The 23609-nt window shown below is 41.0% G+C and overlaps 1 protein-coding gene across 2 annotated transcripts in view; it reads right to left on the bottom strand.

The window, feature by feature from the left end:
- The window catches only part of tspan9a (tetraspanin 9a), a 184458-nt gene extending 161299 nt beyond the window's left edge, over nucleotides 1-23159 (bottom strand). For both annotated transcript variants that reach the window (XM_086298013.1, XM_086298012.1), the window contains exon 1: nucleotides 22903-23159. The gene's annotated coding sequence lies outside the window, so the exon portion shown is untranslated. The remainder of the gene's footprint in view (nucleotides 1-22902) is intronic.
- Between the last annotated feature and the right edge of the window lie 450 nt (nucleotides 23160-23609).

Raw genomic sequence — 23609 nt, 5'->3', positions numbered from 1 at the left:
ACAATCTCGAGGTGATTGTTAAAGTTTACAGTTTAGAGACCCTTAGATTCAAAGTAAATGGGTAAGGACATAATGATATTATTCAGTGGCCAAGCCAGCCACCTGATCTCATCCCAACAGAGCACGCCTTTCAGTTATTAAATACAAAACTGAAGGCTGAGAAGATCCGCAAGACTGAAAGATCCACAAACAAACAGCAACTAAAGGCCTGGCAAAGCAGCTCAACGGAGCTGAGTTCATCTAGACTTCAGGAAGTCACTGACTGCCAAAGAGTTTCCAAAATAAAACAGTCTTTCTATTTAAACCTTTCAGTTTGCTCCCATAATCAAAAACACTATGCATAAAAAAAAGATTCAGGACTTACAGCCAACAAAATAATTTTGTTAAACCCCTCGAATTTCAATCAAATCTCAATTGTTTAATTTAAAATCCTCTACAGTAGTATAGAGACAAAGAAGAAGAACAAGAAGAAGTCATTTTGCACCCATCTGTACATAAAGTTTTATTAAACGCCTTCATCCCCTTTGAATCCACTGACTCTCCCCCAAAAAAAGGGCGTTGTGTTGTGGTCGGCTAACACAGCCATCAAAAGCTGAGGCTGGGGAGTCCTGCTGTGAAGCAAAACCTTGATGTTTTTACAGCAACAACATAACTGGGGCTGTGAAAAGCTGTGCCCTTTTCCCTCTCCTTCAGCCTCCAGTCTCTTGATCCTCCCTCTCCCTCAAGTCTCCTTTCCTAACTCAGAGTTTACTGTGCACTGAGTGGTGTCATCTGAACCCATTCGGTGGTTTTGTTTTTGTTTTTTTCCATTTGGGGTCAACCTGTTGCCAAAGTATATCGTTAACTGTGTCCAAGACCAAGAAACTCACATGCAGCTCGAAATGGAAAATGTTTAAAAAAAAATGTAAAGAAACACAAATGTTTTTGTGGATGTGAATAAATAGAATTTAGTTATAGAACAGTTAGAAGGTACAGTAGTTGCCTTAAATCATCGGGTTTAACTATATATTTTCATACTTTCACTTTTTTGCAGACTTAATTTGATAAAGCTGATAAAATTTAAACATATAAAACAGAGTGAAGCTAAAACGATGAAGGCAGAGGACAATTTTACCAAAGCCTGAAACATTTGACACTAAAGCAATGCTTAGATCGGGATTAGAATCAGGTGTGATCAGTCATTTAACCTCATTTTAATCCTCATTTAACCTCATGCAGTCTATTCTCAGTTTGGAAATGTGTGGCCAGATTTGTACTAATGAATTTAATCTGCGCTTCAGGCTAAACAGAGGAATAAAAACAGCTTTGTTAAAAGCTTCATGAAGACAACAGCACTATTACACCAACTAGTATAAATATATACACAATGTAAGCTACATTATTTAGAGTGCTCACCGTCAAAAGCAGTTTCTGTAAAGCACAGACCCATCACAGGTTAAAAGAGGATTCTGTTTATTACACCAATTGACAAAGGGAGCCAGTTTAAAGTGAAGAAATTCAAGCAGAGTTTAAAACACACCATTAACTCTTGTTCTTGTTGGACTCCACTGGAGGAGAAAACGGTGAGTAGAATTTAAAAAGCAAAGTGAATAAGCATGACAAAAAAAGGCTGCTTGTGAAAGCATCTAGTCTGCCTCACAGGGATTTATAGTGACAACCTTGAGGTATTAGTTTCCCTTTTTCCCCTCCAGAAAGGCCTGTGCAGACCAAACAGTTTCCATGGATGACCTCCTTCAATACTCAAACACAGAACCTTATGTGGCCACCACTGAAATTAAACTGAACGGCTTCTACAGAAGAAGCCATTCTCTTTAATGTGGATGGATACAGTGTCTGGTCTTCATATCTCAGGAATACCACAAAATAATGACCCATTTTTCATATCTGACACTTAAAAACAACACATCTGGATGGTGGCTAAAGTTACACCACCGCATCCAAAACCAAGTGTGCCTGTCTCTACACAGTCCACCACCATCAGTGAGTAGGGATGGGTACCGGTATCCGGTGCCATGATGGCACCGGTTCTGACATAAACAGTAGTAACCAGACCGAAAAGCAGCGCACATTTCGGTGCTTTTTTTTCCTGAGCTGTGATACACTTTAGATTCTAGCCAATCATTTTACGTTTCCGAGGATAGTAGGCGGGACCAGGTACATATGTTCTTTTAGAGCAGAGCTACAGACTAAAAGGCGAGCCCAAGGCGAAGCGGTCAAAAGTCTGGCTGTACTTCACAGCAAAATATGCAAACTCAGCAGCAACAAGTGCTTTAAGCTGAAACTGTGATACTGTCAAAGGAGGTAACACCTCGAATCTGATGAAACACCTTGAGACGTATAGCATTTTGTTAATGCGTCGCCAGGTGTTTTTTTTAAAAGCCAAGAAATGCACCGTATTTGATAGCTTGCTGCGAGACCTCACACCGAGCACATCTACTGCGGGTGTGGTGCCTGTTATCGGACCCGGAGTTAGCAACATCCCCCAAAAACCCGAAGAGGAGAGTCCTGGCCCCTAGCCCTGCCAGTGTAGCAGGAATGATGAGGATGATGATGCAGCAGCAGCCGTTCTTCTCTGCGTGAGTAGCTTAATGTTGTTCGTGTGTAATTTACGTTGAGTAGGCTAACCGCGTTATTACATTAATGCACGTAAGGTGAACTAGCAAACATCATCATAGCTACATGCGGCTGTCCTCTTGTTTGATGGCAGATACTCCCTTCACCCTGGACAAAAAGGCTAAAATGACCAAAGAAAAAGTGGAAAACAGTTAAACATGAGAGGTTTTTGGACAAAGTTTGTGTTTTTTTCCATTGTTTAAGCACTGCTTCCAGCCAAGAGTGATACCATATATGCCCCATAGCTGCAGAAAAGGCTAACATTGTTATCTTTTTACAAAAAAACAGCTGAACATGAGAGGTTTTTGGACAAAGTTTGTGTTCTCCATTCTTTAAGCACCGGTTTGAGCACCGTTTAAGCACCGGCACAGTTTCAAAAGTACCGATTTGGCACCGGTATCGGATAAAACCTAAACAATACCCATCCCTATCAGTGAGTAAGTGAACCTGAAGGTCCTAAATATATTAAGTAGGTTTGGCCTGAGCTGAGAACATTTAATGAATATAGAGTTTTTTGGAGCAAAGGACTCTGGAGACTCACCACTGCTAAAACTTGACACCATCCTTTACTTTGGGGAACAGTGAGCCCTAGAAATAAAGATCCGCTGTGTGATTTCACACACCTCGCAGACTGTTTACAGAGGTGATCCGCAGTGTTTACCAGCTCATTTTAGCACACTTCTTTCAGTTTCAGTGTTTGAGAATATAAGAGGTTACCAGCTAATCAGAGGTTAGGAAGAATATCAGAGGTTATAAGAGGTTACCCAGCGTTTTCTCATCTTTGTAACTGGGTGTTTCCAGTGTCCCTGAGCTCGAGAAATCAGAACATAATCACATTATTGGCTCTTACCAGTTAACACTTGTTGACAACCATGTTTGTGAGACACCAGATGCTATTAGAGCAAAAACAATACAGTAACTTACTGCTTTGCATGTGTTTTCGCATTTCTTATATATCAAAATAAGTTATGCAGCCACCGAAATATTTAAGACATGCAGGTTGGTCCTAAAATTGAAGGCGCACGGCTTGTGTATGAACACGCCTGTATACCTAAATGGTGGGCTCCTGTAGTTAACCCACATATCCACAACCAGAGCAACAAGCCAGCCCTGAACAATCTGTAATTTAGTCCAAGGAGCATATTTCCTGGAATGTCTATTGTCTATTCTACTGCAACAGCCTGAAGCAACCACGGAAATAACTACACCTACCCAGCACATGGGCTAAGTCTGTTACAGTTAGGCTTATTCTGTTTCATGCATTAATACAACGTTTCCTTAATTTCCCGACTAACAAAACTAATTACTACATTCTTCTTGATTCCCAAAAAGCCTTCAAGGTTCAACCATCCTGCTAAGAGAAGTATTTCAGAAACAATAACAAAGCAGTGATTGAAATTAAATAGGATAAAGGCAGAATCGGGTCATTGCAAGGCTGAAACTAAAAACCAAGCAGAGTCAACCATGTTGTAATTTCTGACCAGGTTTTGTGTGGCTGGAAACACAAGCAGTGATCTCTCCAGCTCGCTTGTGCTCTGCCTGTCAAATAGATGAAGAAAAACAAGGGCCGAGCGACTCCTCTGACTGGAAGAGCTGGAAAAAGTGAAAGAACGATGAAGGCACATAAAAAACAGGCGACTAAAAGGCAGAAATTCAGAGAAATGGTAAAATTAAGCAAGCCTATGAACCACAGGGGGGCATAGTGTGGTATGTGCTTAAAAACAGAGGCATCCATAACGCCAACACAACAGATTATATTAAGCTCACAATGGTTAATAACACACTGACACACGTAGACAGAAAACAACACATGTACAGCCTGCCCAGCATCCTCGTGAGGCAGGATTTTTCGCTGATGTAAAATCTAGCATATCTTTGGCAGGGCATCTTTGACAACATGAAATGAATCAACAGGAAAATTATTGTCCTCCTCTTTGCACTTCCCAAGCATCCCAATGATGCCATTTCCAACCACTACGGATATGAGTCACTGTCACAAAATCACATATTCCAACCCGCTCATAATCATAATCACAGAAAACTATTTTAGGCACGCTAAGAGTACGTCGCTGTGTTCCCTAAATTGGCTTGGTCTATAAAGAGCATAGCAGAATGCTGTGATGAGTCAGTTCCATATGGAAACTCCAGGTACAGTCCAGATGATCACCGCAATATGTGACCACTGTCGGGTGTGACAGGCCCTGCCCAAGTCAGTGGTTTAATGTGGAATTCTCTTCACGGACAAACCAAAGGCAAATTAAATTTGCCGAATACGTCTACAAGTTGCAGCTCATCATTTGTCTTACTTTGTCTGAATGCAAAAGAAAAAGTTAAATGTTAACTAAATACCCTGTTTCAGTAAGAATAGAAGATAGAAGAAACCTTGTGCTCAAATAATGACTTCTGTACTTTCTTTCACCCACACAAGTAAACTGCTTGAGAAGAAGGTTCCCATAGCATCCCACTGCACCACAGCCTTCAATTCTATTTACACAGCGCCAAATCACAACAACAGTCACCTCAAGCTGCTTTATATTGTAAGGTCGACCCTACAATAATACATACAGAGAAAAACCCAACAATCATATGACCCCCTGTGAGCAAGCACATTGGCGACAGTGGGAAGGAAAAACTCCCTTTTAACAGGAAGAAACCTCCGACAGAACCAGGCTCAGGGAGGGGCGGGGCCATCTGCTGTGATTGGTTGGGGTGAGAGAAGGAAGACAGGATAAAGACATGCTGTGGAAGAGAGACAGAGGTTAATAACAAGTATGATTCAATGCAGAGAGGTCTGTTAACACATAGTGAGTGAGAAAGGTGACTGAAAAAGCAAAACTCAATGCATCATGGGAACCCCCAGCTGCCTACACCTACTGCAGCATAACTAAGGGAGGATTCAGGGTCAGCTGGTCCAGCCCTAACTATATGCTTTAGCAAAAAGGAAAGTTTGAAGCCTAATCTTAAAGTAGAGATAGTGTCCGTTTCCTGAATCTAAACTGGAAGTGTTCTTAGTGCAAACCTCCCAGTCAACTGGGGTCATTCAGTGTGGAGTTTACACGTTTCTTCTGACAGTCCGCGCATGTTCGTTAGGTTCATTATTTATTCTAAATAGATCGTAGGTGTGAATTGGACAGCTCTGTCTGATAAATAGTTATGAACATGGAAGGATAGATGGCTGGCACACCCGGTATCAAACTGCTGTAACTTTCCAAGTATGTTTTATTGAAACTGTTTCCTCAATAATTTAGTCACATTTATGCTTTATTAAAAACATATCTGCTGTTGCCATTTAGAAAACGTATTCCTAGTAGACGAAAGTAGAAGAATGTAGAAGAAAAAGGAAACCGAATGTAAGGGAAAAGCATAAAGAAATATAAAGAAAAAAACCCATTAAATGTTTATCTGGAGCTGTGGCATTTACCGTATGTCCTTGTTCGATCCTTTGCCTGAGCCAAATGGAAAGTCAACAAGTCATTTGTTTTAATTTTCCACTGTGGTTTAAAGACTATATGTGGCATAATTAATAATGCTGGACTGACATTTCCCTGCTTTTTTCCAATCAAAGAACAAGAAATGCTCCACTGCTTTGGTTTTTGGAGTCAGTACTCAGCAGACCTCTGAGAAAAGCATCCAGTCTCAAAGCTGTGAGCTAAATCATTATGGGCTGTGGGGCAAAACCGATCTAACATGTGAAGTAACGAAACAAATCTAGAAGGCATAGCAATGCTTATAGTTTCAGATGCCACGTCAAACTTGTTTGAAAGTTTAAACATCTTCGATAACTGACAATGAGAATTAAAGTAAGAAGAAGGTGTACATCTGAAGGAGCCAGCTCAACACAAGGGAATGAAAAAGAGAAAAATATGCTGAGTTTGTGTAGTCTATTGTGTTTGGTATTCATACCAGTGTGTGAACTCCGACAATTTCTGTGCTGAGTAACAACACATCCCGATTGAAGGTTCACTGTGAATCATGTCAAAACTTGCTATTATTACATCATATTATTTTATGCTGAATATTTCAAGATTTATAGTTTGATATGGATGCCAGTGAAGCTGGACTGATTTTATATTACTTGACAGCACAGTAAAAGCTCTGAGTATAAATGGGTACAGTAGGCAGATATGTGAAACATCCCCTTGAGGTCTGATGAAGAAAGCCGTCTCTCCCATGTTGCCTAATTTTCCCTTCCCCTGATCCCACAGGCCTGCTGCTTTTTTTAGGTTTTTCCCATCTACCGTTTATTTTGTGATTTTTATATTGCTCTGCGAGCTGCCAACAAGATTTCACAGCACTTATGCTACAAGAATAGTGAAAGGGACTTTACATTTATATATTTTTCTATCATACCTGTCTATCAAAGTAGACCATCTCAAATTTACATTTCTCAGGCATAAGCCATTTCCATTTTGATTCCAGCTTCTCCTGCGTGATGACTGGCTTCTTCTCACACTACTCCTGACAGTAGGACAAAATCAAACATTTAACTGTCAGGACATCAGATGTGACAATGGGTCTTAGGACACTGATGAGAATTTTCCCAGTATTTTATAGAGTAAACAACTAAATTTGAAATTAAATAAATAAGTTTCACATTTATGCCTACAGGAAAACGGGAACAACAGGGAAACAAAACCAAAAAAATAAACTACGTCCCTTTTATCGAATAAACTGACTGCAGGATTGGTCCAAATTCCAGAATGGGGTTCATTGACATTAGACTGGATTTAATGAATGAGACATCTACCTGCACACTGTTTTTGGATGCTCATGCTTTTTAGCGAACAAAATAACAATAATACAATAAACAATATAATCAGTCACTTAAAACCAGCACAACAACCACAAGAAACAAACTATACCAAAGCAGCTGCTCCTACATTTCAGGACACAGGGCCTGTGGTGGTTTTACGCTCTTACATAATGAATTTGTCTAATACAGCTATGTGAGCAGGAGAGGGAAAAAACACAGGATGGAGGCACAGGAGGTGGGACTGTTGGACAGGAAATACCTAATTGATGCCCTAAGCTACTCATGACCTCTGCAAGAAACAATGGACCCGCCAGCCTTAAAGCAATAGCACTTTCCCTTCTTCCAAAGGTAAAGCTGACATTACAGTGATGTAGTTCATCCCCTGAACACCGTATAAACCTTCTGCCTCACGTGTACAAGTAGATATGTACCCTGCAGGAGCCGACTTTTCATAGCAGTAGTTCAACATGCAGAGAGAGAGGGACTGTGTAAACATGGCATTTTAAACAAAATATGACTTGAAAAGAAGGCGTTCTTATATAAAATCATCCCAAATATGCCCAGATACGCCCAACAAAGTCGGTACTGTAGAAAAATCTAAACAAGCAAAAGCATATAGTTGTGGATGCTAATTTTCCCTGTGACTGGAGTGGGGGAGGTGTAAGGTCCTCAAGTTCAGGTCCTCTACCTGGGAGGCTGTTCCTAGGACTGCGCTCCTCTGGACAGAAACCTCTGATCTTGTGTTTGGATACTGCTGGGGCCTCTCCTTCAATTTGCTCCTGTTACCACTGGGACCACTTTGGAGTTTACCTTCCACATCTGCTCCAGTTGCTCCTTCAACACTTGACACTCCCTTCTTTCTGATGTTACTGTTCGCTGGTATTGTTACATCTATCACATCTAAGAACTTCTGCTCCTCGTCAACTACCGCTATGCCTGCTTGCTTAGCTGCTTTTCTATCTAGAACTTGAAGTCCCACAGAACCTTAGTTCTGTTGTTCTCAGCTGTCTTCAGCAGTGTCTCTTTCCTTGGGATTAGGGGACTTCTAATAAATGTGGCACCTATGTGCCACGGGAGTTACTGTAAACTGTCCCAGCCACTTGTTTGTGCCTCTCAGTGTACACAGTCCCAGCTTGCATCTTACATCCTGAACTAGACCATCTCCAGGGCACCTTTGCACAGTCTGCAACTTGAGTGCAGCTGGCTGCGGTAGACTGCTGCCTCTATGGATCCGATGCATTGGGTCTGTGTTTTTGCTGCCATGATCAAAGCCTTAAAGTTTCATTCTGAACTGTCTAATCCTTGTCCTTCTTCTTTCTGTTGCTCATAGAGCCTCAGTGTGGCAGACTTCAGGTGGAGGACTCGGCGCACTGTGAGAGGTTTTTGTGTACTGACATTCAGAGGTATCTATTTCTTACTGTAGGCCACGAAGAAATGGATACCCCAGATGGGTCTCTGATGATTGGAAGGACATATTCTGACCACTGAACTAGCTTTTCAGCACCTATCTTAACTTCTGTAGGTATTTAACTATGACTGCCCTCTTCACCATGGTTCTCATTGGCCTGTGGGATCTCCATACACAACTATTACATATCCAGCATTCAAACCTCTCCACCTCTTTAGTACTCATCACCTTCTCTCTCTTGGCCACCGTTTAGCCACACTTATCCAGCCCAAATGACATTTGAATGAGATCCTTGTGAGGTGGATCAATAAGTTGATGTCTCAGCCACTTCTGGCGCACAGCTTGATCTTCCATATACAGTAGGTGACTTATGATTACTTATAATTACTCCATTCTTTAGGGGTTTTAAACTAATGCAGTGGGAGTAGTTAGTACAGGCGGTGCTCAGTTTTGTCTTTGTGATCTTTACTGATATATATGTATATAATTAAAGGATCCTGACCTCCTTCTGTACTACTTACTTGAAATTTTTCACAAACTATCACAAGCTATTTTGCATGTGATATAGTATTGCTTTTACTGTGTAATCTGTGAGTAATGTTTCATGTTTTGGTGGCTATAACACAGTAATTTGCCAATATTTGGGATAACTAGACTATTAATTAAGTTCCTATAATTACTGTATATTTAAATAAAGCTTTCAACCTCAAACGTTCTTTTGCCAAGACAATTAACAGCTGTTGTATCTTATTTTGAAAAAAATTTCCAGGCCAAAATTTGGCAAATAGAGTATATAAGAAGCACAACAGCAATCATAGGTACATGCCGCCCTAAATATACGGCCAACAATAAAAAGGAAAAAAAATCTGAATTTGCTGTAATTTTTTCCATCTTATGCTGAAAATGTGGTTCAAAGGTTAATTGTTTTAATAATGTGCAGCTTTTGAAAGATTGATAAGAGATGGGCGACAGATATTAAGTCGACCCCATTGACTGGAACTGACAACTGCTTTATTTTTACATAATGACAAAGTAACACACAGACTTATAAATCACATGTTAATAAATACACTGAGCATATGAGCCAGCCAAACGGCAGCACTTGCATCACAGCGGCAGTAAATAGGAACATCTATGCACAAAGAAATGAGTACTGCTATTAATAGCAGGACATGAACAATTACTCTGAGTCAAGAGCATCTCAATCAAGCATTCTTTAAGGAATTGCTACAGAGCTCCGATTACACAGGAGAGAGCCTCAGCCACAACTTCTGAATCAGAAACACGAGGCTGTGTTGCTAAGAGTGACTCTGCAAACCTCATCCTCAGAAGAAGCCACAGCCTGCAGTGGAAACTGGGTATGACAGAGAAAGTATTTTGCAACTATCTAATGAAATTTAGCAGAGTGCTGAGTCCTTCATGACAAAAGTTCTGTTCTTTGATTGCTTGTAGGAGTAATCGCAGCACACTTGTGAAAAAAGGGTTTGTGAAAACATCTGGAAACACAATTTACTTAATGTGAGAGGTACTCCCACTGAGAAGTAATATTTCAGCTGTCAAACAAAACAAGTTGCTTTGCCAAGATAGGATTTGCCTTTGAACACTGAGGAAAAACTTTTGTTGTATGAGCTTCTTGGAAAGGATCAATGTGGGCTTTGCACATACTGTGAGTACCAGCATTATGAGCAATGGGACAGTCAAGCTAATTCAATTGTTATTGTGTCTCCTTTCAGGCTTCATAATGGGAATCTAATACTTCTGACATACAATTAGACAGATCGGACTGCCATAGAAACAATTTCACATTTATGAGAATTTCAGTCCAGAGTCCAGAAACTGTGTGAATTTTTTAAGTGTTATATTGGGCGGTTTATAATAACATAACCACGGGATAAAACGAAATAAGGTGGAATAATAAAGACGTTGAAGTTACAGTATACAAATTCCCTCTGCAGTGCTGCAGAAATTTAACACAAGCCAGATGGCAGCAAGCAGATCACAGCTCACACTGTGGGACCAGCAGCACATCCACAGCAGTCAGTGAGCTCAGTGTGGTCTTTTAAAAACACAGGACATCAATCCTGGCCATGTTGTCTAAATGAAGAACACTGCCAAGAACTTGCACACAGTCTGGGCAGAGGGGTTTAGGCCACCATACATGAGTTGTTGCTATAACACTGTCTTCTGTCTGAAAAGGATTATAGACTTTCAAAGGATGTCTACCTATGCTCCATCACATGTCGTCACATCCACAATGGACATATTCACATAGTTTACTATAGTCTCATTTGTACAGCAAGTCCTGAACCTGAAAACTGATTTTCCAGTCTGTTCAGGGTTCCTGCTTGGAGTCCAGCTAATTTGCATGTTAAACAGGAGCTCTCAAAATATTTGAATGCATGTGTCAAACAGGCTGAGGCCAGGGGCAGAGAGGTTCCTTGTTACCATCCTCGTGTGCGGTTTCCATCCTTCAGAAGGCAAAGCAAGGAGAGAAGAGGTTCATGGGTCAATCAGACTGCCCCTCTTCAGCAAATGCCAAGACGTTTGTAGCCCAGAACTACAAGAACAAAACCCTCCTGTGCACTCTGCAAACCAGTTCAGCGATTTAAAGCAAACCAGTTTACATTCAGGTTAAAAAAAATCCTGGATGGATGGATGTTTGTCCACATATTAGAACAAGTTTAAAAATGGATTTCTAAAATTTATGCAGCTTTGGACACAACCACAACAGTGTGGCATGTAGGATCCAAGTAACTCACTTTTCAGGATGTCAACTTCGTAACCAGATCTTACTTCAGATTTTGAAAGCAGATTCAGAGTTAAACGGTTGGTTATAGAAATATCATATCCTAAGCTTTGGACATCTCACGGAGCACTGTTCAAGCTAACATTGAAAAATGGAAATTGGAGTATAACACAACTGCAAACCTACCAAGACAGTGCCATCTACCTACACAGAGCAGCAGCCAAGAAGCCCATGGTAACCCCGGAGGAGCTGCAGAAATCCAAATCTCAGGCTGGAGAATCTGTCCTCAGGACAAACATTAGCACTTCACAAATCTAACAAGAAGCTATAAGAAATCCTGTTTGCAGTTTGCTACAAGCCATGTAGGGGACACAGCAAGCTCTGGTCAGATGAAACCAAAACTGAGCATTTTGCCGTATGTTTAAATGACCCAGTCAAGGTCCAGACACGTCCTGTCCTAAATCCCATTAGCATGACTTGAAAATTGCTCTTCAACAACGCTCTCCAGCTAATCTGACTGTAACTGCAGGGAAAATTGATTCGACAAAGTATTGACTCAGGGGGGCTAAACACAAATGCACATCATGCATCTTTTTCCTTCCACTACACAATTATATGTCACAGTATGTTGGTGTATCAGACAGAATCTCAAGTATATACATCGAAATAATCACCACTACTTATTCAAAGCAGAAAACTGAAACAAAGAAACAACGTAGGGACACTTTTCTGTACTTTGTGTACTAAATGTACTTTTTCTAATATTTTGAGTCGTTTTCTCAACAGTATGCAGTCACCAACAGTAAGCATTTGGTTAGTGGAGTTTTAACCCAGGCACTGTAAGCTTGTTTTAATAAGACATAGCTTGTTTGCCCACAGTGTGAAAAAAAACAAACAGAAACAAGCATAACTGAGTAAAAGACTCGAGCAGAATTTACTGGGTTCATGGTCATTCTCTTCAACACAACAACACCCTGATAGCTTGTCTGGGTTGAGCATTAGAAGTGGGATTTGCTGTGATATATCTGGCTTTGTATATGTTTTCACCGCATGCTTGGCTGAACAATCTCATTCAGCTACAAGAATGTGGAGAAAGCGTCGGCTATTCAACACAATAACAGGTTCATTGCCCTCAATCAAAACGGATCACTGCTTTTTCTTTCAAATAAAAGAAACTGAGATATTCATATTTTTATTTGGAACTTTCAGAAATCAGCATTACAGCATGTTAAAAAAAACTACAAGTGCAGAACAGCAGCAGGAAAAAAACAAAACAACTAAAAACTTATCGTCATTTCAGGTGTTTCTATAGTGTCCATGCTTCAGGTACAGAATCAGAATCAGAATCAGAAAGGGGTTTATTGCCAAATGTTGAGCAGGTTTACAACATTAGGAAATTGCTGCGGTGCTTCAGTGCAAACATAGTGTCATAAATAGCACTTAAATAGACATGAAAAAATAAAAGTAGGAATAAGAATTAAAAGTGCTACGTAGAAAGATATGTGCATGAGATATACATGAGATATATACATGAGAATAAGAATTATGAGTGCTACGTAGAAAGATATATACATGAGTGCAGGTGGTGATCAGTGCCAAACATGGAATGATGCAGTGACACAGCGTAGGGTCATGTGTTAGTGGTGGGAACAGTCATACGGTTATTGTTCATGTGTCCAACAGCAGAGGGGAAGAAACTGTTCTTATGGCGAGAGGTTCTGGTGCGAATGGACCGGAGCCTCCTGCCTGAGGGGAGCAGGTCAAACAGACTGTGTCCAGGGTGAGAAGGGTCAGCTGAGATCCGAGCTGCACGCCGCAATGTCCTGGAGGTGTACAGGTCCTGCAAAGATGGGAGTCTGCAGCCAATCACCTTCTCAGCAGATCGCACAACACGCTGCAGTCTCTGTTTGTCCCTGATAGTGGTACGCTGGAGCCACTATCAGGGTTAACAGCTGACTGATGCAAATAAATACAAAAAGGTTTATTAAATGTTCTTTTCAGAAATGATAGTATGGCTCATTGGAGGTGTAAAATAAGTTACTTTACATTTAATTACATGGGGGGGGGGGGGGGGGGGGGGGAACTGCTTCTTTTAAAAGGCAATTCTTTCTAATTAGCTTAGCCTTTTATCTATTATAATGCAGAAAACGTGGGATTTGGGTGTTTAGATATTTTGTTTTAAACTAAACAGCCAAATGTTCAGTGTGTTCAGATCATCAAAATGACAATTACATATGTTAATCTGCAAGGGTGAAATTATTTATTGTACCTTTCTATTACAGTATTACGGTGTAAGCCAATCACTGCAAAGACCCACAGTTTGTCTGCTTTGAAAACCTTTAATTTGATGGTTATAGTGGAACATGTTATTTTTTCTGTCATAGCACTCAATTACACAAAAAAACCTTTACAAAGACAGAAAAGTATATAGACAAATGTCTCTAATTTTTACCTACCACAGAATGTGAACAGTCATACTGCGAACCATCCGAAAACACACTAGACACCACAACTCACACAGTATTTTACACAATACAGTCAAAGTTCATTAGGATACAACGTTCAGGAATTGATCTCACTACTTTAACTTAATTATTGTCAAAAAAAAAGTTTGCTACGATATAATATATTTGCCACGTCACCTCTTCAGAGAAACCTACTACAGCAATATTGGTACTAATATTTGATCATTTAAAAATCTAATACATGATACAAAATGTGCAGAATTTTTTTCCCCAGGCACAAAAAACACAGAGAAAATTTACCAAACATTTGTCATGTGTAGTTATGAGTCCCTGCTAAGATAATAGTTTTAAAATATTGGTACAATGTGTGTGGATGAATCATTGGGAGCTTGGGGAGTGTGATCGTGTGTACAGCGTCTCTTTATGTCCGTCTCCACGTTGGGTGAGTGTTGAGTGAGTGCATATGAGAGCATGAGGGTGGGAATGGATGTTTGTATCTGTGTGTGCCTGTATGCCTGTGTCAGGTCGGGTATCAGACGCCACCTCTCTGGGGACATCTCAGGCGCTCCAAGGTTTGGAGGCCTATCTCCACCCACCACCACTTCCCCTGCCAATGGCAGACGCCCTCAGACGTCGGTGCGTTGGTGGTTCTTTGTGTCCGGGGATGGGCGTCCAGGTACACACCGGCTCACTCCTTGGTGGCTTCTTGTCGGGGCCTGGAGCCTGGGGCTCGCTCGGGACACTTCGGAGGTGGGGTGCCCCCGGCCTCTCGGCCTGGGGCTCGGTCACTCAGGCACAGCTGGCTGCCGGCGGAGCTCACGGGCGCGTCACTGCAACTCCCCCTGGCTTCTGCTCCGCGGCTGCTGAGTGAGCCCTCATCTGGGACTCTCCTCAGCTCTTTCTGGGACAGTGGCGCAGCTGCCCCTCTGTTGGTCTTCCTTGGTCTCTTGTGTTCTGGGGGCCTCTGGATGTCTGGAGTTTTGATCTCCTCCATACCTGCTTCATGCCCTGGAGGACGGGGCTGTGGCCCCCCCACACCCTCTAACAGATCATTACATGTAGGAACCTTTTAAAAACAAGCGTGCTCATGCTCACAGGTGTACACACGGGTGCTCACACACACACACACACACACACACACACACACACACTACACCCTTTTTGGCTCCTACCTCAAAGCACACTGTGCGCTGTCAATATTACGTGCTGCACAATAATGTTTAATATTTAGTATTTAGTTATATTCACATATATCATCGTGATGTTGTTTATTCTATTGCTCTCGTTTTCTTCTGCTTGTTTTCTTTTTTCATTCTCAACAGGTGATCCAGGTGATTGATATATGTATTTTCTGTCTGCTTATTTTGTTAGTTTTTGTTTTTTATCCCCGTCCCTCTTCCCCGCTGTTTTTCTTTCCCTTTCTTTTCCCCAGTCAAGTCTGTCCCGTATTTAGCAAGTGAAAATAAATAAAATAAACAATAAAAGGTCAATCAAATAGACCATTACGGCAAAGCTGGGATGGTCCATTTGGTAAAGTAAATCCGTTGGGCATCTTTCTTTGCCTTTAGACAATAATTCTGATGGCAAAAGAGCCAAACGGGACAGGCCAAAAAATAAATAAATAAATAAATACTATTCTACTCAGGCACACAAGCTCATGATTGCATAGTTCCAGAATGCCAGAAGTAAAAAAAAACAAAAAAACAACAACACAAAAATACACAAATAAATAAATAAATAAATACATTATAAAACTTTTTTAAAATTACGCTGTTCTCTCCTTTTCTCTCATCACGCACAACTACGCTGCCTCCAGCAATGGTGCTATCTTTAGATCACTCTGTGCTGGAGCTCCTTCACCGTGTCAAAATCATGACCCTTCAACAACAACAGCAACATTTAAAATGATATGCATGCTTCTGGCCTGACGTCTGATGTTAGGGGTTGAAAACAGGTCACTCTTCAAATGAAAATTGCACCTTCGCCCGTGGGTTGTAATCAGAGACCGAGCCCACTGAAGTTTCGAACTACATACAACTGCAAGTATTAAGTAAAGGAAAGAGAAGATGACCCAGAATGGGAGAAATTAATAATTTTGTATTTTGTTCAAGGACTGATTGCAATCATTTGACAAACGAACATAAAGAACTTTCACTCTATGTTGGTCTCCAGTTGGCTATTTTGTCATGACCTTTCTAACAGAGCAAGCGGGATGAAGAAGAAGCACAAATCAAACAACAGCAGAATTGTGGTTTACTCAGTTTAATAAACATCATGTCTCTGATTAAGCTTCTTCTACAGAAAAGGTTTGGTAATGGTTTCCATAAAATTGTATCTTTGGTTTTAAACAGCTGACGTGTGACTGTATTTAAAAGCATTTATATGTAAATGTTCTGGAGTGATTTTCTATGGGATTGCATTCTTCCACAATGAACCGATGAATGGAGCCAATTTGATTAATCATCCCCCACAAATAACTCACACATGCATCACAGAGGAACGGGACGAGACTTATAAGTATAATGCATTCCCCAAATATTTAGTAACAAACTCACTTATCGTTCACCTGCTCCCTATGCACACTGCCGTGAGTTCTCAGAATCGGCTCCTTGAGCACAAGAATGACAACATCACAGAACGCAAGTATGGAGAAGCTCACGGCTCTCCAACGGGAGATTGAGAGACCAGTGTTGGACTGTAGAACTGCTTTGAAATTCATACGAGTTGTTCGCACTAAAGTAAAAAGCACCATCACTCCATGCGGATACCCTTTCGGCGCCAGCTGCGGTCGCAAGGCTGGAGCCCAACAAAAGCACCCTGATAACAACTGTGTTTAGTCTGTTCCTTCCCATTCCATGTAAGGCCACCTGGGTTGGCTGGAAGACTGTTTACTTAGCCTGGCAGGGCAAAGGACACTGTCTCAGCTGAACTCTGGACACGCACACACAGACATATACACTGATATGCACACACTCATCCCCCCTCCCTTTCCAAACGCCTTCGATGCTTGTTCCCTCCTGGGAACACGGCGGGTCTGAGCCCGCGCTGGAATGGTAGCGCTGGGCAGGATGGCTGCTGTGTTTGCTTCGGATTACTCCTCACCCCCCACCCGACTCTGTGGCTGGTCACATGATCCATAATGTTGTGCTGTGGACATTTATGTGCTTTTTGTGCAGAGGAATTTTTTTGTTTCCTGTTCTCATGCTGCATGCCTTTTTCCCTCTTGTACTTTCCTGTTGTAGTGTATATTTCAGTGTTTATTTTCTGTGACGCTACCGATCTCCGACCTGTATCCCCATGTGATGTCTGTGTTGTGTGTGTAAGGTCGGGGGGGGGGGGGGGGGGGGGTCTTATCAAGAATAAAACCTTGATTGATTGATTGATTGATTATAGGGAGGTGATCTGCACAGGGAGGAGAAATATATTAGAGTTCAAAACAATATGTCACCACAAGAAAGTCTCTAAGGGTAGAAGGGAAGGAGACTCACGTTTAAAGCATTCAGTGGATGTAGGTCTCAATCCAAGTTGCATGAGGCTCTGTAGTTGCTCATAAAGTTGTTTTTAATTAGCACACTGGCATCAAGCATGAGAGCTTCTCCCGTCTTGTCAGTGAAGCTCTCTTGTGTACAGTTAATCACAACAGCTTCAAAGCTGGTAATAAATTACTCTTTCGGGATCTTTATGATTATAACAACGAGCATTTAGAACAGCAGAGGAGACGATCCCCCAATACAGGTAACAGAACAGGAAATGTTTCCTTTTTCTCTTAAATAATATTAAGAATGATTCAACTCAGAGTGCTTCTCCAACTGAGTAATCTAAATTTCCTTTACTATGTAGCATAAGATGTCATGCTACGTGTATAATATATTAAATATGATAAATGTACATTAGCAACAAGTGCTGCTTTGAATATTTACTCTTGTGCTCTCTGACGGAAAGGTTTGTGATTTGTGGCTGGGCTGATTGTAAAATGGGATGTTTCTATCAAATTATTTAACAAATTATTTATGTTTTGCTTAATTCACCTTAAGGCCTTTGAAGTTTTGCATTCTCTAGACAAACTGTAGCCCTGTGTTAGGCTAGTGACTTGTGCAGTATGTACACCACCTCTCTGCTTTATATTGTAAGGTAAAGAGCTCACAATAATACAGAGACCAGCTGCAGTCTCTCCAATGATCCTTAGTTGGTTAAGCAGCTAATAAAATAGGTGGATGGATGGAGGGGAACCGTGCAGTAAATACTGTGGTGTAAAGGGGCATGTAGGGAACTTTGATGTCAAAGATTACTGGTTTGATAAAACACTTGCTACTGTAGCTGTCTGTGGGTGGTAAGCCACCCACAGACAGGCTTTAATTTGATGGTTATAGTGGAACATGTTATTTTTTCTGTCATAGCACGTAGCACTCAATTACACAAAAAAACCTTTACAAAGACAGAAAAGTATATAGACAAATGTCTCTCATTTTTACCTACCACAGAATGTTAACAGTCATACTGCGAACCATCCGAAAACACACTAGACACCACAACTCACACAGTAATTTACACAATACAGTCAAAGTTCATTAGGATACAACGTTCAGGAATTGATCTCACTACTTTAACTTAACTATTGTCAATAAGAAAAAGTTTACTATGATGTAATGCATTTGCCTCGTCACCTCTTCAGAGAAACCTACTATATTTATATCTCAAAGAATCTGTTTACTGGGGGAACACTGCTTCGAAAGAGACCCAGAGAGGCTGATTTAAAAGAGAATAGCTGATGCCGGCTTCTAGTGTAACCTCTCAAAAACAACGTTTTCACAACTGTGCGAGTGCACATAGCAACAGAATTACCCATCAAATCCATGCTAATGTACCTGGTCTTGCACACTCAGTTTGATGCAAAAGAGAATCTATACCCAGCTGACTGAAAAGCAGGTACATCATGGTAGAGCTTAGTCAGAACCAAGGCTGCGCATGCAGACTCCACAAAGAAGAGCCCCGGTTGATCTGCAGGTTGAATCCAGAAGCCTCTCGATGGAAGAGAACAGTGCTAACCACTGTATCACTGTGCAGCCCTAAAGCAAATTTAATGTAATATTGTAACAGTAGAGACTTCTGTACTCCTGTTCAGTTTAATAAAGCAGAACTTCACTTAGATTGAATTAACTGCCATATTTTATTCACTTCACTTCATCTACTGAAATGTTTAAAGCTGAGATAGATAATGATCAAAGTACTGCTTGTAACCTGTGGAGCTCTCACTCACACATCATGGTCAAAACAGCCTAAACTCTAAAGCAACTAATGACGAATAAAATCAACAGCATCACATCAAACATAGACATATACTGTAACTGCAGAAGTGAGATTCCCTTATGGATGTCATAAGGGAATCTCATTATAAAAGATATGGTCTATAACTAAAAGAATGTAAGTCTTTCAATGTGGAAAATGTTTTTATGTGCAACCAGATGGATTCTGGCTTTCTCCTCTTGACTTTGAAAATGAAGCCACACGATATCTTCAGTACACCAATAAAAAATGACAAAAAAGTACAAACATGATATGTAATATGATATCAGTGTCTAAGCAGTACCAAAATTTGTTTGTTATTATTTTCTGCTATTTATTTAGTTGCATGAGGAAAAGCTACATTTAATTATTTGATAGCTTGCAAATAATATTTTAATAAAAAGTGTTTACAGGTTACTGTGGGGAAGTCATTTTAAACAGCAACCATTATAGACCGGCTGTGTCCTAGAGATCAGATGAAAAAGGTTCCCACATATCCGCCCATCAACACAGACAAAGGCAAACAATGGAGGCTACAGCTAAACAGGCCACCAGGAAAGGAAGTCCTCCAAGCAAAAGACAACAAGTCTGTTGTTTCAAATTCCACTCCGACTGCAACAAAACTGCAGAGCAGACAGTATCAGTCGAGACCACACGGAACCAAGAATATTAAATGTAAGGCATGGACTGAGTTAAGGGTGCTGAAATTCAACAGTTATACAAAATAAAGCACAAACTAAGCAAGGTGGTCTGATTGTGTGTTGTCAGTAGCACCTTTAGTCTTTTTTACATTGTTATTGATTTTTTCTTCCATAGTGAGACGGTTTGGCAATGAGGCGCGCAGGAAAAGAGTTCCCCGCTGTACACATTTGGAAACAATGTTCTCCCACAGAAAGTGAATAAGAAACACGATGCACTGTAGTCCTGATCACACGAGTTTTGGTGAGAGAAATCTGTTTCACCTTCACTCTGAGCAGACAGGATTCTGACATGGAAATAAAAGGTGACTGTAAAGTCAAAATATAGGCATAGACTGTGCTGCTGGCTATGTACATGCAGCTGAGACTTGGATATCTGATCTGCATCTCATAAATGCACGCCTTGAGTAGGCCATAAATATAAAAGTCTAAAATAAAGAACATAGCGCAGGCTTCCCTGACGCAACTTGCAAAGTCAGAGTGAGTCATTGCACATGGTGCACAGCAGCAAGGAACCAGTTATCTCTCACAAAGACAAAGGCCGCTGTGCTCTTCCTGTTGCTGATTGGCCTGGAGGGATGTGATTAAAGTAGCAGAAAAAAAAGGGGGGGATACAAGACAGAGCTAAATGTTGACATAGCAGCACAGCTCACCCATTGTGAGTCCTCGCAGAATGAAATCTGCCCAGCACGGACGGTCGTGCCTACTCGTCCCAGTGAATAGGAACGTTCACGAAGGGACAGAACAGAGAAACGAACTCTGCGGCGGCTGCGTGGGACAGCGAAAGCCGAGGAAGTAAACATGGTTGAGAGGCTCACATTGCCGCTTTTGTTTGTCACCACAGAGAATCAGCCAGTGTGCCCCAGGGGAAAACCTCTTCACAATGCTCATAACTGTTACTGAATTAAAATACAGTAGCCTTAGAGTGCTGACTGTGCAAAGATTATATTTATTTATGTATTTATTTTGCTTGCTCATGGACATGTCAAGTACTTATGATGAAATTCTTCCATTAATTTTACTATATCTAATCCAAGGCGGGCCATTTCTGTTCTGATGGTAGATTTCTTTGGTTAAAGAACAGAGAAAAAGTTCCCTCCAGAGCTGCTGAAAATAATCCACCACAAAAATGAAAATTCAGAACAAAATGGAAATGTTAGTTAACAGCAGCAGGTCAGTGGTGGGGCACTGACCTCATACCATGAGAGGAGGAGGAATGCGAGGTCAGACGGAGACCTCTCACTCCCCTCTCATACACAGGAATAGATATGGTGTGCCATCCATGTTTGGAAACATGAGATTAAAAAAAAAAAAAGGGGGGGGGGGGGGCACTGCTGTTTTGACACAGCTCTTTTTGACCTTTGACCCCTTCTGTGTCTAAACTTTGTGGTAGGTTTCGTTAACAATGTGTCTTCTGTGAATTTAACATTTTTCTGTGGGAAGGAAAAAATATTTGATTTTAAGGAAAGCATGCATAAACCTTTTTGCAGAGAATTTAACTAGACCCAGTATTCTTATCATTACTTATGTCATTTATATACTCTTACATGGTAATGAACTGATGTTTATAATACACATGGAGGCAGTTTAAGGTGATGAAGTCAGTGTAAGTGCAAATATTCCCTGTGAGTCAAAGGGTCAGGCTTCAGACTGATCTAAACACCCAGTTGTATGAGGTTTCTTTTGTTTGTTTATACCCTAAGCTCTAAGTAATGCCAGTAAAATCCTTCATACGGTCATCTCAGGCACACAGCTCTGGCCAGGGGAACCCAAATGGTGTTGACGTTTTTTGTTTGTGGCGAGTCAGGTAAAAGTTGGCTTTAATGGAGGGTGGCCTTAAAGACGGGCAGGAAAAACAGCCATTTCAAGGCTCGGAATACAACAATTAATCATAATTTCATGCTTAGGTATTCTACCCATAGCCAGGCCTACACTAAATAATATATCTGCAAATGGGATACACAAAAACATCATTCACATCCTCATTTTCAGTCATGACACTGCTTCACAGGACACAGACAAAACACTCATTGCCCACATGGAAACATGTGGATGGAAATAAAGCTTCAGACACTTCACTGTGATCAGATCTAAAATGAGATCTGCAGCATCCTTAGGCGAAAAAGATGGGGTGATACTTATTAGGCTCATCAGAATGTCTGTTACTAAACACGCCCTGTGCACAATGGTGAACAGAAGGGACAATCAGTGAGGAACTCCAGAGATGAGCCTATTGTTGAATGGAAGTATGCTGTATCATAGCAGCCTCCCATTCAGCTGTTGCAAAGGACCCAGAATATACGCTTTTGATTCTTCAAATTCCTTCAGACTTACACGATCGACTTATAATATGACCAAAGAGGCAGCAAAATGCTTCGCTTAAACCAAAGACAGGGAAATTTACTTAAATTTAAAAAGCCTTTAAAATGGACGGAGGCTAATACATTTATAGAGAGAGAACAGAGCAGGAGGATGAAAAGTTGAAGTGATCAAACAAGACACAGTGTCACATTGAAATCTTGCCAAGTCCCTGCCAGAAATGAACACGGTCATGAAATAGCATTCATGGGAATAATACAGCCATTAAAGGTAATTCACTGGGATACTGAAACCACTCAATTCTCTACAGACCCACAATAATAACTTACAGTCCAGCAATAGTAAGAAAATATTCCCACAGTAGTTTAAAAAAGGGTCACTGCAAATTGGCTGCCGCACTCTTGTTCGCTTACTTATCACATCACGTCGTACTGTAGTGGTTTCATTTTAAAGCCTTCAAGCATGTCGATGCAAAAAATGTCAAGCGGAGAGTAGAAAGCTCTAAAAGCAGCGTGGCGCTTTACCGCGAACACACCGCTCGCTGAGCGGCCTCAACACCGACACGTTTAAAAATAATGATATCAATAATAAAAGCATGTAGGCAAACAGTTTCTTACCTGGTGAATCCCCAACTCTAAAGTTTCTCTGTAGCTGGAAGCTGTCAGACGGCAAATGACTGCCACGCAACTTCAGCTGAGCAGCTTTGGCCAAACTTTCCAGCCGGACGCGTTTGTAGTCCCACTTCTGTCCTGCCACAAAGTGTCTGGGACAGCACCCTTTCCAAAAATCGGACGTGTCTCCCTGACAGATGTCTTTAGCCGCTATATTATATGATGGATTGAGGACTGAGCTATCTGGTTGGACGAGGAGGAAATGAAGTTTGAGGAAGGAGGAGGGGCTCGCTCACTGGCTCCGACTGGAGCGTCGGAGACTCGGACCTTTATGAGTTACAGAGGCTTGGACTCCTATAGAAAACATGTTTGATTTATTAAGATGTGACTCAGGGGTGTGATTATATAAAAGTTTGGCAGTTATAATAACGCGAGTTTTGACAGATGACCAGAGAGAATAAATTAAAGTATGTTTCCTATTAATTAAAAAGCGAGTGGTGTTTCTGATACAGTTATATATTTCATGAGCCAATACAGCAGCAAATCTATGTCCTTGCAATGTTCGTAATCACAAACGTGTTCAGTAAGCTACCAGGTTTTCCTTTAGCTGCTGTGTGTGTATCTGAAAAGATTGCATAGAGCAAGTATGTAGAGGAAAGAGTGAGATGTCAGAGTGAGAGTAATATGGTGCCCAAAAATCTTCCTTTGGAAAC

This window comes from Aulonocara sp. 'chitande type north' Nkhata Bay, linkage group LG7, assembly GCF_057382095.1.
Source record: "Aulonocara sp. 'chitande type north' Nkhata Bay isolate Kocher_YH1m ecotype deep benthic linkage group LG7, A_spYH_male_GT1.1, whole genome shotgun sequence".
In the NCBI taxonomy this organism is placed as follows: domain Eukaryota; kingdom Metazoa; phylum Chordata; class Actinopteri; order Cichliformes; family Cichlidae; genus Aulonocara; species Aulonocara sp. 'chitande type north' Nkhata Bay.
This window is presented reverse-complemented; position numbering and strand designations above follow the sequence as displayed.